General features: G+C 33.5%; 1 pseudogene; it reads right to left on the bottom strand.

Moving 5' to 3' along the window:
* Positions 1–5,905: 5,905 nt before the first annotated feature.
* Positions 5,906–7,232, bottom strand: LOC143602012 (protein ASPARTIC PROTEASE IN GUARD CELL 1-like; annotated as a pseudogene).
* Between the last annotated feature and the right edge of the window lie 4,161 nt (positions 7,233–11,393).

Raw genomic sequence — 11,393 nt, 5'->3', positions numbered from 1 at the left:
ATACTTAGTATTTAATGATGAAAGGGTTTCACAAATAAATGAGATGTTATAACTCGGTTTAAAAGTAATTTGGGTTTGGTGATACCCATGACCCGCTTATTTTTTTTACTATAAATTTTTTTAGTTATAAATAATTTATATATCTTTTTTTTTAAATCATATATTAATTTTTAGCATATTCATACTTTATAAGATTTTATATCATATACTTGGTGAGGTTAATTTTTAATTTAATGAGATTTTATAACCCGTTTAAGGAATATGTGGGTTTGGTGAGACCCATACCCGTGAATTCGGGTCAAATGCATGAGAAGCCTTCATTACAAATAATGCAATCTGGTGGCTTGAGATAATATAGGGAGAAGCTTTTAAAGGTTTCGTTTATATATATTATAGATAAGATATAAATAATAAATGTGTTAAAACAACTGATTCAATTTACGCAAAAGATTTTAAGTTTCAAACCAAATAAACCATCAAACTGTAAAATCGTAAAAACCAAACCGACTTACTTTGATTTTGACATTTCGATTAATTAGTTCTAACGAATTATGTTCACCCCTTTCATAACTAATTAACTTTTCTAAACCGCTGTAATTTGAGTTACTAACTTACTATTTTCCCAGGAAATTAAATCCAAGTTTCCGGCCCACCATCAACAATACTTGTTTTCAATGTTCTTTAGTCAATCGGGTTGAGGTGAGACATCAATTGACTATATTTTAAAAAAATGAGGAACTATTTGGTTCAAGTTCCGTCTGTCAAAAAAAAGGTTTTAAGTTGGGTCAAAGGGAGATCATTATATTGGGTTTCCTCTTAAGGTTGAAATTGAATAATCGAGTGGGTCAGTAGCCCGTCAATATTCCAATTGACTGTTCTAAAAATTATCTTACAATACTATTAAAGAAATACAATTATACACATGATAATCAACAAGGCTTTCCACCTATGCATCCAACTCACATGATTCCATTTTGTCTCTTCCACATATTCATCTTTTATTTTATTGAACAGAAATTACAAAACATAAACCCGGTTCAAGGTTAATAATTCACACCTAATTCTAAAACTCATTATTCTCTCAAATAACCTCTCAAACATATCAACCCTAATTTTTGGCCGCTTATATCCGACATGTACAATATCTAACAACAATTGATTTATCTACTTTCAATTCCTTCAGTTCAATGTTTATGGGTTTCTCCAATACCGTCATGTCCGTTCAATTGATTCTTCATCAGGGACGATTCAATAAGGATTTTTCCATTCAACTGATGGTTGACCAGAGACGATTGAATATCGAATTGTTTTTCCGGCCAATATATTCAAGGTGATTTCCCCGTCATATATTGCACAAAAGATTACCTATTTCTGATTATTTTTTCAGCCAATCTCTGATTTGTATGCATCCTAATATCTGAAAGTTCAGTTTCTCTGTTTTTAATTATAATTTATTTAATCATTTTGTTTTAAAATTATTTAATTCATATATAATATTGACCTATAATATTCCAAAATTATAATTTTTTTAATCAATTTATATAATATTTGCAAATCTAATTTATTTTTTGACTGTAATTAAATGTAGTCAGTTATAATTGAAAGTTTAAATCTTTTGTAATTTTGTTTGATACACATAATAATCTTTACATAACTTGAAATTCAAATTAAATTATAAACTTTGAGTATAAAAACGATAATCAAAGAAATATTATTTATGATGTAAGTTATATTATTTATTTTGCTTTATTTTTAGAGATTTTAATTATATGATTCTGGAATATTCACTCAATATTTATAATAATTATAAACTGATTGATTAAAACCGTTATACAAGGAAATTGTTAAAGTTATTATATGATGTTTTAATAATATATATATATATATATATATATATATATATATATATATATTATTAATTGTTTGCTTTTATTTTGGAGGTTATAAACATACAATCCGGAAGAATCTATGTATAATTTATATATAGGCTTTATAATATATAATGTGTATAATGTGTATAATTAGAATGTTTCTAAACATATGAGGTTTAACAAATATAATTATTTCCACATCTTACTATATTAACTCCACCCACATATGCATTCTTCATAATCATTGGACTCTTTTGCCATTCAAATCTTTTGCATTGTAAGTTTCTCAACCCTTAATTATGATTTTTATATTTCAAATTATTATTTGACTTAACTCTTTTATAATTTTATTGAAAGCATATTACAATGGAAGTTGAAAGCTTTACCATGTTGAATGAAATTGATGTTCTCAAAACATCTCCATCAACTGTTAAGGTTAGAGTTCTAAGAGTATGGACCATCAAGGATAACAAAAACGTCAACGAGGATTTCTTGATGGAGATGGTTCTCATGGATCGGGATGTAAGTATTTATTAATTATTCTTTATTTTACTTTGTCTATAATAATTATATTTTAACTCATTATTCATAGTTAATTCTTATAATTTTTTCTTTCATTAATGACAGGAGAATCGAATGCAAGCCACCGTTTACAAACATGATATTTTTCGTTTCAAAAGGTTCTTGAACGAAAACTTTACTCTCACAATTGTCAATCCTAGCGTTGGTCTAAATGGATCCAACTACAGAGTAATTGATTGTGCCAACAAGTTAGTTTTGGGACCAAACCTCCATGCCAATCAGTGTCAAGACTTTGAAGGTCGTGTATTTGGTTTCAAATAACTTCATTTGAATCAATAATTAAGAAATAAATTTCTTGAAATCAACTATAGGTATACTACTTTGTTTCTTAAAATAGATTCTTTATTAAATTATTATTATTTCTTCTGCAACATTTTTGGTAACTATTTATTTGATTCTAGTTCTTGTAGATTTAATTGGTCACGTGGTTCACGTCTTCAAGACTAACAACTCAAATGTGAAAGACAAAAACAAGCGTACCATGGAATATGTGATTTAAGGTACTAATATTGAAAGACCTTTTTTTACATAACTTATTTACCATAGTTTATTTAACATGTAACTTATTTAAGGGGAAATTGTGTATATCTCACACTTTGGAATCATTGTGCATCATAATTGTCTAAATATGTCATTGATCATTTTGAGGAAGACCTAGCCATTATTCTACTACAATATGGTAGAGTCAAGTATTACACCGGTTCTAATAATGAAGGTAATTACGGCTATTGTTATCACATACATATAACTTTAAATCATCAGCAGGAGGTTGTCCTGTATGTACATCTAAGGGAATGGTTTTATTACCCGAATCAAAACAAAGTTGTGATCAAGTTCGAAAATGGACGATATAAGAGTTTGAAGCCTAAATTACTTTTGCATACTTTTGCAATTTGATGATTTGATTCTGTATAAGCTGGACATTTTAAAGTTATCTAATGCAAGAAAAGAAATTGCACATGTTGAATTGGAAAGTGAAGTCAGTTTGTAGGTAAAATGGCTAATTGAATGTGCGAAACATGAAAGTGATTTTGATGATGTTTTAGAATATTTTGTAACTAATGATGAAGCCTAAGGTAACACACTTTCAATAACTTTTAGGAGTAGAATTTTTTTATTATCCTCAGTTATATTATATAAATGTTGTAATATAGTAATACATGCTCAAACTTAATATAGTCTATATATAATCTATCTCATATAAAACATATTTTATATAACTGTCTTTTGATTATTTTGCTAAGGTTAACACAAGTAGTACATGATCAAACCTTTTTAGAGTTTCTAATTAGTTTTTTTGGGAACTTTTTATTTGTTACTTGTATTTAACAACTTTATTAATGTTTAAATGTTACTCATTATTAAACATGTTATTATTTTAATGGTATATTTAATTTAGATGCTATTGTTTTTTTTAGATTTTCAGGTGATCAACCAAAATAAGTTTCTTTTGGTAGAATGTTTGAAGAAGTTGATGGTGGTTTAATATGAAAGAACATGTTTAGGTATTTTGTTGATATTTTTTGGTGGTTCGATGTATATTAACTTATTGTAACTTTTAAGTTTTAATATTTAGACAATGTAATGGTTAACGTTTTGGTCCGAAAGTTTGAAGAAGTTTTTAATTGTTTGAAGTTTTTGTTTAAATTTATTATGTTTGTTGAAATTATTTTCTCCCGTATATAATACGAGTCTATACCTTAGTATATATATTAATTTTATACGTGTGGCCCCCACTACTCAAAGGGTTACATTAATTTCCCTTCTAATCAATTTACCACCTAACCAACCATGCATCCACCCTCATATATCCTCAGTTTGACATTTTGTACTGGATTAATGTTCCACAAAACCTATAAAAATCTATTTTTGTATCATATGCAAAAATTATGTCAGACAATTTTATATTTATAGTAAAGAGAGACATATAATTAGTTTACGTGTATACATTTTCCCGGTATTTTTAGAAATATTTGACCATAGACATTTTTAAAAGGAACAAAACATGCACACAAAAACCAAATACATGCATGATGGTAGATGAAGGAAACCATCTTTAATAAGTAGTTTTTTAGAAGGAAGAACACACATGTGAAATAAAGAGGTAAGAGAGAGAAGGGCAGTGTAGACGACTAGACGTGACAAGAAAAGAGGGACGCTATGATTCGTGTCAAGAAGTGACATGGTCTATGTATGTAAAGGCATTACGTGAATGAAAGAGAAAAAAACAAATGATACATGCATGGCGTATGACAGAGATGGAGTGGTTGATGAACAAGGGCGGATCTCCTTAAGGGCGGGGAGGGGTTGTGGCCCCCCCTGTTTATTGACCTAGAGGATACCCGGTTTGGCTATGGATCAACCAGCAACTACCGGAGGAGGAAGAAGAAGAAGATATATAGCTAGGTTTATTATCCATATGCGTCTGGGATGTGGGAATGTGAAATGATAGATGAGTTTGTTTATTTAAGGTCCATTTGGTCTATATTGTTGGACTTGTTTAAAATTTCGATAATACATCCTAATTTCTTGTTGACTCTTTAATGATGGTTTTATGTTTTTAACATGCCGATATATATGTTGTAAAATGAGGAATATGTTTCTTTTTTTTATTAATGTTGTTTCTTTATCTTATTATTTATTAAAAGTGTAACTTTAATTTGTACATTACATGTATAATTTTGAAAAAATAAATATATAGGTGAGGTGAATTTAAAAAGCGTTAAATCATTTCCTTGGATAAGGTGGAGTAAAAGACGTTAAAGTGTCTTGCTCAGTATTCTCACTGACCTGAGTTCTCGAGCCTGACACATGAAAAAGATTATCATTAATCGCTTTTTAAGAATTAGTTATTCTTATTTTCGGATTTATGATGTTAATTCGGTGAAAAGATATGTTTTTTTTTGTGGTTTAAAAACTTAGTTTTACTGTAATATTTTGACCCCTCCTGTATAATTGTTCAAGTTCCGTCACTGTTGATAAAGAACGTGACAATACAATGCCAATGTGCATGAGTGAGGGGCCGGTGAGCGGGCATCAACATGAAGTGCTCTAAGATAGTTATGAATTTGAAAATATATTCAATTTACATTTATGAATAAAAATGAGTCAAATATGCATACACAAAAGTAATATAATATATAACTTTCACTTTAAATGAGCTTTTTTCGGAATGACTTTTAATCCAAAAATATATCCTTATTAACCCACTATACTTAGCATATTGTAGCAATTAAACCATCGGTATATATTAGCAGGCACATCTAGAGAAGTTCTCTATAAAAGTGATTATTTTGTTACATTTACCCAATTATTTATTAGCGATATCATATGCTACAAACTTATAAAATTAGTAAATATAAAAAACGTCAAAAGTCCAACAAGAACTTATTAACTTTCTGTCTATATATTTGCGCAACAAGATAAAGATACACACTAAAAGCACTATTAACTTAGCAACTGTGCGGTGAAAAACTAACAACCGATTTAACTATATCAAAATGGACACGTGTCCCTTGCTGCTGGACATTACCGATGATCGACAACTGCGAATCCGACGGTGCAAACGCCAAACAAAACATCCCACGGGAATCATGTAATTACTAGGTTTCAACGCTAAGGTTTTAAATTCAAGAGTGGACGCCGATTTAAACAATAGGAAAACGACTTCGCTTTGAGCTGAGACGGCATCGATAAGATACCGGCACCGAGAGCGAGAACTCCCGCGTTGTTGTTGTCACCGCATCCCAACGCCACATTCGGTACCGTGCTGGTTTTCCCGAATGTCACCGTTTCTGTCACTAATCTTCCGACGGTAGATGACCCGTCACCGTACATCATCTGATATTAGATCAAAATAGAGTTGTTTTTTTATTATTAAAAACTGGTACTTTTGTATTTAGTTAAATTAAGAAAATAAGAAAATTGTATTTTATCCCTTTTAAATATATTATTATTTTACAAAAATGAAAATATTCAATTTCTGGGTACTTAGAAAAAATAAAAGCAAAATGGATAACAAAAAGAAAATATTTTTATTAAATAATATAATTTGGTTAAATTATTATTATTCTTATTATTATTTTATACCTGATAGAAACACTTGTCTCTTTGACATGCATTGATATCAACAGCGTTACACTGTTGGGTGTTGCATGATACCTCACTATAAGTACTAGACTCAGTCGGGTCAATTTATGGGGTCTGTTTGTTTGTAGCATTGGTTACACGGTTTACATTGACGCCAATTTTAATTACTTCTGGTGTGAATAACCATGTAATACCATTTGGGTGGAGTACCGAAACCGACCTGTGCAAAATACTGCCCGCTTCCTTGAGACATACCCGAGGCCGAGGTAACCGCAACACTCAAGTCCTCAGGTAATTTGAACAACGAGTACGGTGTAATATCTAACGGATTGTCCTCGGGGAATTTGAACGGGTATGGTGTAATATCTAATCGGTACATGTCCTCGGTGAGGGAGATGTCGAGTTTGGTAGTGAGGGAGGTGACTTGTTGTGAGTCGGGAGTTATTTAACGACTCGTAATCGTGGTGGTTGTGGATGGGGAATAGAGAGTGAAAGGTGAAAGATATATGGGGGGGAGGATGTGTTTCTTGGTAGGATTTGTACCGCTTGTTGATGGAATGGGCTAAGGAGGTTAAGAGCTGTTTCGGTTGCGGAGGTGACGTTGAGGGTGCCGGTCAGGGCGGTGGTGGCGGTGAGAGAAAATGTGAGGACGGAGAGAAAGAGGAGGAAGAAGAAGAGAAATGAAGCCATGTTTGGGTTGAAGGTGTGTGAGAAAGATGATGAGATTTGGGTTGAAGGTGGCTGAGGTCATAGTTTTCTAATTTGGACTACCTTTAGTTGGAACATCTTTAATACTTTTAATATTTGTAAACTTTTATGATTTGGTAATATTAACTTTAGAATAAATTGCAGTTTTCATCATTTGGTTTTTTCTCATATTTTTTCAGTCAGTTGAATTATTTGGTTACTTTCACTCGGACCTCTAGGTCGTATGTATAAAGGTAAGGAAACTTTTGTAGATTTTCTTAATACCAACACGTTCTCTCTGCATTAGTTGGATTGTGTTACACAATAGCTTGGTTATGATCGAAACGGACATGCAGATGATAATTTAAATCGGTCTTCAAGCTTAAGGCAGTGATGCACATGTTTTGCACTTTCCTATATATGTTTGCGCTGGAGCTCCTTATGACTTATATAGGATAAATAAGTCATTTTTATGTTTATATAGTGTTTGGGAATCAATAAGGCCCTTTTACTTTCTCCTTATTCATAAGGCTAAAAAATGGGTTTTGAATAAGTTGGGATATGGTAACTTATCTCCTTATATGTTTAGAATACTCATTCCACCCTTTCATTCCATCCAACACTTTTTAAAAACAACTTATTCACTTATATAGGACCACCCGTACTGGGTGCGTTATGGGTTGAGTTTTGGAGGAAAACGCGGGGGGTACACCGCCCCCCCTGCGTTATATGATTTTTTTTTGCTGCATTGTATACAAAACGCGCAGGAATGGCAAATCAAAAAATAACCGTTGCATGTTACCGTTGGAGAATAAAAAAAATTATTTCTTTATATATTAAACCAACTAATTCCCAATCAAAACTCATCAAATTTATAAAAATTCTCTTTCAACTCTACAAGTCTATAATTCCTTTACACAAAATTCACTATGTATGGATCCTCCATCTATATATAAACAGTTTTTCGGGCCCAACCAACAAGCCGAGGACGTGGAGGAGGAACAGGCGGTTACGAGTGCCATTATGCTCGCGACAAAGTATATTAGTTCCGTTACGAGTGCGATTAGCTCTCTACCCCCCGTTTCAAAAAGAGCATATATCGAACGAGATCGTGCCGAAGCCAACAACCGGTTGATGGCGGATTACTTCTGCGACTCGCCGAGATACAAGAACCCGAAGACCTTTAGGCGTCGTTTTCGAATGTCTAAAAATTTATTTATGCGCATCACCAATGATTTGGAGCGTGAGTTTGATTACTTTCAGCAAAAGCTTGACGCTCGAGAGACGCTAGGGTTCATGGCTATTCAGAAGGCTACGTCAGCCGTACGCGTGCTCGCCTACGGAAACACGACCGACATCAACGACGAGTATTTAAAGATGGCCGAAAAAACAACTCGGGACACCTTGGAGTATTTTTGTTACGGTACGTTTTGTTTTTTTTTTTAAAATAGTTTATCACTTGTTTACATTGATCATTTATTTTATAAAAGTTTTGTAAAATATTGGAATATTTAAACTATATGGACTACATTATTTGAGAGAGCCCAACGTTAACAATCTACGTCTTTACGAGGCACATACAAGGGCGCATGGTTTCCCCGGCATGATAGGAAGTGTAGATTGCATGCATTGGGAATGTGCTAATTGTCCAACTGCATGGCGAGGTCAATTCACACGAGGTGACCAAAAGGGACCAACGGTCAGCCTTCAAGCGATCACTTCATACGACCTTTGGATTTGGTCGGCATTCTTTGGTGTTCCCGGTTCCAACAATGACATAACCGTCTTAGAGTAGTCTCCTGTGATGGAGAGTTACATATCTGGGACCGTTCCCGTCGATTCGTTTTGGGCTAACGATAACTTCTACCATCATGGGTACTATCTGGGTGATGGAATATATCCTGAGTTCGCGATAATCGTTAAAACATTCAGAGACCCTATGGATGAAAAAAGACAGTATTTTAAGAAAGTGTAAGAGTTTGCGAGAAAGGATATCGAGAGGTGTTTGGGTGTTCTTCAACAACGATGGCATTATGTTTAAAATCCTTGTCGTCTGTGGTCTTTAGAAAGAATGAGATGTGCTATGTATGCGTGTATCATAATGCATAACATGATCATCGAGGACAAGGGAAGAGCAATATGTCCAACTTTCATACCGGACCCGGATCCACCACGGACTCCGGCAAGTATGGAGCAACGACTCGAAAACTCGGATTCCGTTAGGCCAAGAGAGACACATAACGCACTAAAGGAGGATTTGGTCCAACATCTTTGGATGTATCGGCCTCTGCCTGGTGAAAACGATGATCAAAACGAGGGCAACAATGAAGACGATGATGAAGACAACGACGACGATGGTGAAGACGGTGAAAACGACGATGAAGACGACGAGGACGACGACGACGAAGAGGGCGAAGACAACGAAGAGGGCGAAGACGACGAGGGCGAAGACGATGACGACGACAACAACGATGAATAGTTTTTTTTATTTTCATGTAATATTTATTTAATAAAATATTATTGTTATTTGATTATTCTTATTAAAAATTAAAAAAAAACAAAAAGTGTAAAAGTGACTGGGCGCCACGTGGCGCATAATGCATGGGGGTGGAGAGTTATGACTACAGCCTGTTTTTGTAAAAAACCATAACTCTGACTGGGCGCCACTTGGCGCATAATGCCTGGATGTGGAGAGTTATGACTACACATGGTCATATGTAGTCATAATTCTCCACATCCAGGCATTATGCGCCACGTTATGTGTAGTCATAACTCTCTACATCCAGGCATTATGCGCCACGTGGCGCCCAGTCAGAGTTATGGTTTTTACAAAAGCAGGCTATCGTCATAACTCTCCACCCCCAGACGTTATGTCCTACGTGACGCCCAGTCACTATTTTTTTTTCTTTTTTAAATAATAATTAATAATAATAATAATATTGCTGCCATATGCCATAGAATGAAGAATAGCAGCAACAGTGAGTAATAATAATAAATAATAAGAATGATCATCATCTTCTATTTCTATAACCCATCGGAATAAACCGCCGGAAAATATGTCGGAATAAATGGGACGGTCAATCTCATTCATCCCTCTGATCAACACCAAAAATCAATCCATCCCTTCCATCCAACATCCATCCCTTCCATCCATATGATCAACTCGCCAGAAAAATTACCGGAAAACATAAACTCCGCCCACCGTCAATGGCTACACCACCACGGCACCACCTCCTCCTCCTCCTCCATAAACCCTTCCAACATTTATATACCACGCACCACTTTGAAAAGGGTGCCATTTCTTGCGTTTTATACAAAAAGCCGGAAAAAAATCAACACCTCAAAACGCCCCGGGGGGGGGGGGGGGGTGTGCCCCCGGCGTTATACCTCAAAACGCATTTGAAAACGTGCCATTACGGATGGTCTAAAAGTGTCCTTTTTGATCATTTTCCATCAATAAGTTAAATAAACACTTTTTAAAAACAACTTATTGACTTTTATTAATCTACACACTTTTTTAGAAACTCTTTATTATAAATTCATAAGTCCTTTTTTACTTATCACAATAAGTCCTTTTCAACTAAAATAAGAAATCCCAAACACACCCTAAGTAGATTAACGTTGGGTTGGCATGAAAATGTCAACAAAATTGGAGAATCTAGTGATCGAGTAGTAAGAGTTGGCAAATAACATGATCAAGTTGTACTAGATTATGATATACGAACTTCACTTATTTGATCTTTATATGTGATGAAAATGAGAATTTGCAAGACATAATGCATGTATGACAATATGAAAATAAATAAGGTTGTCAATGATAACGTTAATGAGAGGGAGGATGCCAATGATAATAAGGAGATAAGGGATTCTAAACTAATATGTGAATTAATATTTAAAAGAAACTAGGATATAGCCCGTGTTACACACGGGTAAAAACATATCAACAAACCATATAAATACAGATAACATATTCAACCAACACAAATATGTTTCAAGCAAGATGATATTTTTCGGCTGGCAAAATTAATAAACAAAAATATTTTTCCTTTTTTTTATACTTTTTTTGGTATATGCTCGTATTGAATAATTTCATAAGGAAATATTTTTTACTTTATGAACTTTATGGTTTAAAGTTAAAATTTTTATTATTTAGAGAATCCAAAT

This window comes from Bidens hawaiensis, unplaced genomic scaffold (genome assembly GCF_021521415.1).
Source record: "Bidens hawaiensis isolate Kalapana, Puna unplaced genomic scaffold, B.hawaiensis_p1.1 tig00057766_1, whole genome shotgun sequence".
NCBI classification, from domain to species: Eukaryota; Viridiplantae; Streptophyta; class Magnoliopsida; order Asterales; family Asteraceae; genus Bidens; species Bidens hawaiensis.
This window is presented reverse-complemented; position numbering and strand designations above follow the sequence as displayed.